Source organism: Ptychodera flava, chromosome 8, assembly GCF_041260155.1.
Source record: "Ptychodera flava strain L36383 chromosome 8, AS_Pfla_20210202, whole genome shotgun sequence".
Taxonomy (NCBI): Eukaryota; Metazoa; Hemichordata; class Enteropneusta; family Ptychoderidae; genus Ptychodera; species Ptychodera flava.
Genome location: NC_091935.1, coordinates 3,211,648 through 3,219,646, shown reverse-complemented (window position 1 = coordinate 3,219,646; position 7,999 = coordinate 3,211,648).

Below are 7,999 nucleotides of genomic sequence, written 5' to 3'. Positions count from 1 at the left end.
AAAATAATGCTATTGACCATAATGCTGCAAAAACTTAATTTATGTACACTGTTTGATTGATTGATTGAGTAAAGATGTTCAGTTTTTTACTTCATCACAAAGAAGTCACTGGAATTAGTCTGACCATGGAGGTTAGTACCTCCATGGCCTGCCTTTAATAGTCGGCTGTACGTGATTTTCGTAGCGATGGTATCTAGCCACATGTTAAAATAAAACTGCAGTGTTATCCAGGCTGTGTTGAAGCCGAGCCGCGCCAAATAGTGGTTCGGGCATGGATGCCTTTACCATAGACCCTCGACTCGGGGGTCTCTGGCTTTACACTGTCCGTAATGTACGAGGAGAACTATTGATTTTCCATTGAAGAATGGGACAGCATCTTCTGTGCGAACACTCAAACGAGGATTATTATTTGTAATGCTAGTGGAGCGCTTTGAAAGACATTTCGTGACCGTGACGATAAACCTGATCGTCGCCTTACAGTTCATATCTGATACATAGTAACTGTATATCAATTTCGTTACATATGCTTGATCTAGTGCCCTAAATCAGATCTTTCAGTGCGAGTGTACGGTAAAAGTCGGTCTCACTCTGAAGGATTGTGTCTTATTAGACCTGTTTCACAATGACCTACATTACACGTCCTACACACATGTACTGCATGCTCTGATTGGTTAATCCGCTTCTTTAAGGTCCACTTTCGGAGCAGTCATTGGAGGGACCTCATGTGTTGGGTCTCATCACTATGTATTATTCAATTTACAGCTTCCTGATTGGTTAATGTGTAGGTCCGGTCCTCCAGTGTTCACTGCCTCATTATGCATTATAACACACCTCATCCGTAGTCTGTGTTCTAATTCGCCAATTGATAGTCACGTGGGATGTGTTCTTTTTGTGATGATCCACGTAAACGAAATCATCAGGCATCATTTGTCGCAACTATGCCTGCCAGGCGCCAGCTCTGAAAAATGATGTTTGCTGACTTCAAACGACACTTGCGTATGTGCCAACTGGAATATAAACAAAGATGTCGTCTGCTACCGAGTAAAACGATAGTCGAGAAATTTCTCTATTTATCTTACTTTCTGAAAAAGAACTGAATGCTAAGGTTTCCAACAAGGACTCGAAACGAACGAAAACGATAATGCATTGAATATTTTGCAGAAGTATTGCGACCCTGTCGGGAAATTTTTTTTTTTTTGCCTAACCACTTCAACATATTACTTCATTCATGCGACAAGTTTTGTGCATAGTACGTTCTTATGCATGGCTACGGATGAGGTGTGTTATAAAACACATATTGACTGGCCATGCGGGCGACAGCATACGTCTTTAACCCCTCGGCCCTGTGAGTCACCCCAAAAAACAGACTGTTTCCCGAGGCCGTGTTTGACTCACAGTTCCTCGGGGTACAGACGTATGCTGTTGCCCTCATGGCCAGTCAATATGTGTATAATGTAAACTGTTTCCAACCACGAAATTAGATGTATAGTACCATACGAGGTAGAAATTTATATATATATATATATATACAAAATGTATACAATGTGCCCTCCCGGTTATCACCATAATGGCTTTATGGCAACCTCTGAACTTGGGAACAGAGAGTACGGTTACACATTGTTGAGGATTGAAAATATGGACTCACCAGAGTGCTCTAACGGCAATACGTACCATGAGCGAAGCATAGTGCCAACAGTGAACGCCCCTTATATTACACAAGAGGCTGCCAAACAATCTCAGAGCAGTGAGCGAAATACACAAAATGTATACAATGTGCCCTCCCGGTTATCACCAATAATATATATATATAATATATATATATATATATATATATATATATATATATATATATATATATATATATATATATATAATATATTGAGTAATTTTGAACGAAATTGGCATCGGCACTCAGGTCTTGAAAATTAGTAATTTTAGGACCATGCAAATCAGTGAATACACTACAGTTTAAACGGACATATAATCTAATACCAGGTTGAATAATCTGTAGAGAGTGTTTGTGGATTCTTGCAGGTTAGCCAAATGGCTCTGATAAATTTCTTGATCAAGTCAATTTTGCATTTCTCCAAGAGATATTGATACATGTCTGTCCAAAGATCGGTATATGTAGGTTACGACCGGTACGACTGACCCACAAGAATCTATGACGGCTGGCACCAGCTGCAGTCAGTTGACTGCGAACAACTGTTCTCACACGGTCACAATTTTCGATCTTTGGAACATGGTAAACGGCTTACTGAATTATGTAATGAACCCCATGTGTTTCCCTTGAAGCTCTATTGTTTCCTCTTGTCATTCACAGGCCTCACCGTTGTCGATGCGGCCAATGCCCCCGTCAATTTATCAAAATGAAAATGAAAGCGTGAACTTTGTACGTAACCAACGATTGGAAAACAACGAGCCAACATGCCTGTAATGCATAAAGGGACAGGGATAAGTAAAAACATGGAAATTTAACGCATGAAGGTTTGTCGGGCATTTTTCGTTGTAACTTTCGGCCGATCCGTGAACATCACGAATGACGTATTAATTCAGCGGTAGCCAGGAAGCACGTGGGACATTGCACAATGAGGCAGTGGACACTGGAGGACCGGACCTACACATTAACCAATCAGGGAGCTGTAAAGTGAATAATAAATAGTAATGAGACCTAACGCATGAGATCCCACCAATCAGCGTAACGCAAATGGACCTTAAATTTCAGATGAACCAATCACTGATGTTGGTACATATGTCATGGACCTGACTTATGAAACAGGACTAATGAGACCTAACGCATGAGGTCCCACCAATCAGCGTAACGCAAATGGACCTTAAATTACCAGATGAACCAATCACTGATGTTGGTACATATGTCATGGACCTGACTTATGAAACAGGACTACTGCGGCTTTCATGCATGCATTATCGGCTGAGTGATACATAGGCAATAATATCATGTCAATAAAGCCCCGTTAGTGAATGTCTATATTGTACTTACGGGAACAGAGAGGATTTTACACTTTCCTGGTGAATTTGGAAATTTCACTCTCTTTGTGAATGCAAGAAGTTATGTCCCTGCCTTAAAATTCTTGTTTTATTGCATTCCCCCATACAGACAGACATAGGTACATTTTCCTCAGATATACGTGCACATGTCAGAACAGTCGAAATTTCACAACTAAAGTGCTGTTTTTTACACAATAGCCAAGAGATTGGGGCTAAGAACATTCAGCTATAATGATACTTGGCAGAGACATTGAACACGCCGATGAATAAACTTCTTTTCATAACAATAACACTAAAAAATAAAAAGTATTTAGTTGGATACCACCCATCCAGTAACATGACAGATATTAAGAAAATATACTGACATTTATACACTTGGTTCTTTTCGAGAATAACACAGTTCTTCTCTTCAAGTTTCCACAAGAGCCGACAATAGCATACAGAAAAAAATGATACAGAGTACATTTGTCATAATCAAAATGGACACAACAGTAAACATCACGGTTGAAGACCCATTGCTATTTCTCATTTAGTGTGGAAGGGATTGCGTTTCTCTGTATGTTTTGTTATGTGTACTGACCGTGAGTCAGATGAAATCTTCATGAGTTTGCGACAGAGTTTGGGCGAAGTGGGGTTGTTTTTTTAGGTTACGAGGTTGTTTTGGTTCGAAATGGTATGGGCAAAGTTGATAGAAGTGACTTAAAAAGGAGCTTGCGCGTGCCTCCATTTGGTTTCAAATGATTTGTTTATACTCCCTTTGAAAGACTGTGTTGTTGTTTTATGTGAAGGCCCGCAGTAACTTATTCTATTGTAAATCGAATCCCTAACCCCGAAAATCTGCAACCTCCCCTGGAAGTAAATTCTGAAAATCCCTTAACTGTACTTTTTGCATTTTGCTTACAAAAATATTACCCATCTTCTGAGAGAAGTTTTTGTTTCAAGTCATTAAGGCTATTGTCTGGGCTATTTTAAAACACTAACCGTGTAGTACCTTGTTTTCAGATTTTGTCATCTTTTTGTTGCAGTAGATGGTAAAATGCAGTGCAGGGGGAAAACCGGATATTCGGTTGGCATGGCGACAATTTCAGGGTTAAAAATATGAGGAAATTTGTGGCAAAGATATCTATTGAACGAAAAGTCATACAACAACCGAATTTTTTCTGTAGCATTCAGATGTATATGTATTACAATATGAACCTAAATCTATGACTGTATAAGATGTCAATATAAATTAAATCATAGTCATCTCGGTAAGATTGAAAAATTAATAAATTTCACAACTTTCCGTCAAGTTTCTACTATGACATGATTGGATGACCTTGTTTTTTGAGGTTTATTTTGTAAAGTATTTAATTTCACATATGTTGGCTGATTTTCATTGCATTCCAACCATTCTTTCAAGAGTTATTACTGCCACAAGAAACGAATGCAGTACAAAACACAATTGTTAGGAGTATTGGATTGAAATGTTTACAACATAAAGGTGATACTCATACTTCATGCAAAGTTTACGACCTCAAAATAGGGTATTCGACAAGTTTAAATTGTCAGTTAGAATTCTATTTACAAAAGCCTGGTTGTAATTGCTTTCTAAGTGAAAAATGAACTGTTAATTATCAAAAAAACATTGATTTTATAATCAGCATGATAATGAAATTCATGTGAGATTCTTTACTTGTTATGTATATGGACACCATAACGTCTAATATGGTTTGTTTTCTGGTTTAATTGCTATACCTGAATGAAAAGCTTCATATGCCTTACAGTAATATCCACACAAAATATAATTTCTTCCCGATTACTCATTGATCTGGCTTTTTTAGACTGCAATTAGTCTCAAACTCACAATTTCCACAACGCCATATTTTTACCTCTGAAAAAGCTGCTTCAATAAGCAAGCAAATGGTCACTACTTCATACATGATGCCATAACTCAACAAAGTTTTTAGGCAACCAAAAATAGCGATTTACCTGTTTTGAATATATAATTAGACTAAATAAAATTTGACCAGGGGTCAGTGGGAAAAAAACGCGATTTTTCTCGATTTTAGTTAATATTTTTTGAAGAATGATATAGCTTATTTGAAAGTATACATGTCGAGGGTGACAATGAAGGAAAAAAATAAAATTTGATTTTTTGAGCATTTTGACCGACATTAGCCCAGACGATGGCCTTAAGCCATGTTGTCTTTTAAAATGTCACCACTTCAATCCTTGGTTACATATTCGGTCGATTTTTAACAATGTTTGTGTACTCTTTCGCGACAGTCATATGTGAACGTGACTTGCGAGTCAAAATTTATTTAATTGATAAAAAGTTGTAAGTTCGTCGCTAATGTGTGAAAGATGTTCTGTGATCACACTTCAGTGTGCATTTCTACATCAGTTGCATTTGATTTCAAATCTTCTTAAGGTAGAACGCACCTCGGGGACAGACATTCGGACTCTCAAACTTTTACAATTCTCTTCTAATATACCACATGTGGGGGTTCATTTTAAAGCTCTTGGTGAAAGAAAACTTTTCACCGGCTTAGTTTTTCGAAATTCGAAAATTTTTATTTTTCTCCATAGAGTTAACACAGGGATGGCGGCCATTTTGAATTTCTAATCTTGGGTAATTTGTTTCTCTAGTACCAAAATTTGCACGGTGACCCCCTATTTTTATTCTTGATTTTGAAAGAGAATGATTGAAAGATTCCTTCAGGAAAGTTAGAGCAAAAGTTTAAGTCTTTCACTTTCGAGGTGCATACTACCTTAAAGAAGAAGTATTGAAATAATGCAAAAAGATACCGCTGATGGGGCTTTAATGTGACAGTAGCTGTAACTTTTGATTTTTTTTCTTCACTTTTTTGTTTTGTAACTTCAACTTCAGTCTCTTCTTCTATCCCTAAAGCATATTGAGATGCACAAATCTCAGCTTGTCATTTCAGCCTGTACATGTGATATTGTTGACAAATGAATTCAACAGACGCTGTGTTGGCAGCTAAATAACATGTAATTTAACATGAGTTGGGACTAGAACCATAAGCTGCGATAGACATGTAAAACAATAATTGTGACGAAACCATTCCACAGTAATAGCTGCTGGCCCTTTAAACGGCGATTTGCGTCATTCCAGTAGCAATCAATTTTCTGTAGCATTAGTCATAGTGATAAGAGGTCAAGTATCAACTCATCTGATGTCACTCGAAGCGACATCAGCCATGGTTTGCGGGTTTAAATTTGCAAATAGTTTCAAAACCATGAATACATCAGCGCATTTGTTTGTGTTTACGTCTGTCATGCGACGTGGGACAATAATACGCCACTGGGTTCCGGTTTGAGTATGAATTTTGCACTGTTATTTCCCTATTATTTTTGACGATACGTAGTCTTTAAGCAGACCTGAAAAAGTTCATGACCTTTGCCCGAATTTCAATAACCCTTACTTCATATTTTATTTTAGTGTCGATTACCTTTGGCTATTTTAAAGCCCCAATAGCTGCGAATTTTACGCATTATTTTCGTGATTTCATTTTCAAACCTAAGTTGGTTCGTGTAAATGTGATAACTAAAGGACGTGTATTGAAGTATCACTGCTCGCTGATTTGGACCATGCCTACACATTTTAACAGGCTTAATAATAAATTGGTGCCGCACCCATAAAATGGCGCCCCCACGGGAAAATACAAAAAACAGTATTTCCTGTACATGCACATCGTGATCACACCAGAAACAAGCATGATGTATTGACTTGAATGCACAATACACAATGGCCAACATTTTGTTGTTATAATCTTTATTTTCCCTGTCATATGATTAGTTTTTGAAAATGGCGGGAAATCTAAAATGACGTCAAAACCTTTGAATTTACATGCCACTTTTGACACTCACAACAGCGTTATACACTTTTCAGTCTCTAATGGGTCTTATTGCAAAAAAATTCTCGGAAAACTGAGGATATTTTGAGATCGGTTTATTGAACATTCACAGCTATTGGGGCTTTAATATGCTTTCGTTGTACGAGTGTTACAGGTTTGTAATGAGACTTCCCAATGTTACTGTTTCTAGGACATGTATTTCATTTTGAAGCCTGAGTGTTGACACTCCATGAGTGACGGAATGAATACTGAGAAATATTAAACTCCAAAGACTGACTCCTAAAATAATCATAAAAAGTCAACTCGTTGACTACAAATAACGAGAGAAGTCACCGTGACGTTGCAAAAATAAACACACAAATAACGATACTATTTATATGAAACATCTTTAAAACCATTCAGAGTGGTGAGCTACGAATATACATGTAGTAAAATATTCTGCAGCTTTTGAACAGGGGTTTCTCAAAGCCACCTTGGGCTTGCATCTGACAGTGTACCATAAAGCTGAAGATCATGTTACTGTTAAATTCTAACGGACTCTAATTTTCACTAAAGATCAAAGGTACGTAAACATACTGCTTTGCATAATTTAGCGCTGTTGGTTACGTCTGCAAGTAATTATAATACTTTGCGATTTTCCTTAATGAAATATTTCGGTTTGGAAAGGGAAGACTGAAGTATACTATTACTTATTTGCAATAGTAATTAAAACTAATTACAACGTAGTACTGGAAATTGAAGTTTGAACACAGCTACCGATTCAACTAAAATGGTGCATCTCTGGAATGTCAAGTAGTCGTCATAAATGTTGTCTGTCTTAATTTTTTGGCCAATTAATTAAATTTTTGGCACGGTTTTGCCAATAATAAACTAATAAATTGTAAATATGTTGGTATTACAGCCCAAAACATTCCAGCTGCGATATATAAGACTTGTCGTCTGCTGACCGGGCACTGTTGGTTGACAATGCGTCATGGCAGACCACTCGTATACCTGTTATTTTTCCTGATTATAGTTTTATCTACCCTGATAATTAAATTGCATTCGAAAATACCATCACACACCCATTCTAATCTAACACCGCAACTGAAATTAAACCGAACATGAGGTGTGTCTTTTCTCAATTTGTA